Source organism: Marmota monax, unplaced genomic scaffold, assembly GCF_021218885.2.
Source record: "Marmota monax isolate L192 unplaced genomic scaffold, Marmota_monax_Labrador192_F-V1.1 WCK01_AAM20220418_F8-fsc00011, whole genome shotgun sequence".
Classification (NCBI taxonomy): domain Eukaryota; kingdom Metazoa; phylum Chordata; class Mammalia; order Rodentia; family Sciuridae; genus Marmota; species Marmota monax.
In genome coordinates, this window is record NW_026693082.1 from 17,062,061 (window position 1) to 17,062,463 (window position 403).

The following is a 403-nucleotide window of genomic DNA, read 5'->3' on the forward strand; positions in this document are numbered from 1 at the left end:
ATTTGGTGGGGGGTCAGGTTCAAAATTTATCCTTAATTTGAGGACATAAATTACTTCTACATAATGCTTCCATTTCCCTATTTCCCAAAATGCTCACCCAACAGTTTCCCCATCCAACTAACATGATCTCGTGTGTACACCACTAATTTATGCAAGAGATTAACAAAAGCAAATGAATAAACCAATAAAACAGTTATATATATATATATTATAATTTAGTTCCTTTAACAAGCATTATTTAAATGAGGGTTCTCCCCTAAGAATTGTTTAAGTTATACTAAGTAAGCAAAATTTAAATATACAGAATTTTTAGGAAATACAAATGACCTCTATAAATCTTTTATAACTCTGATCATTATCATTCCTTTGTGCCTGGATCTCCCACTAATCCCCCCCCCCCAAA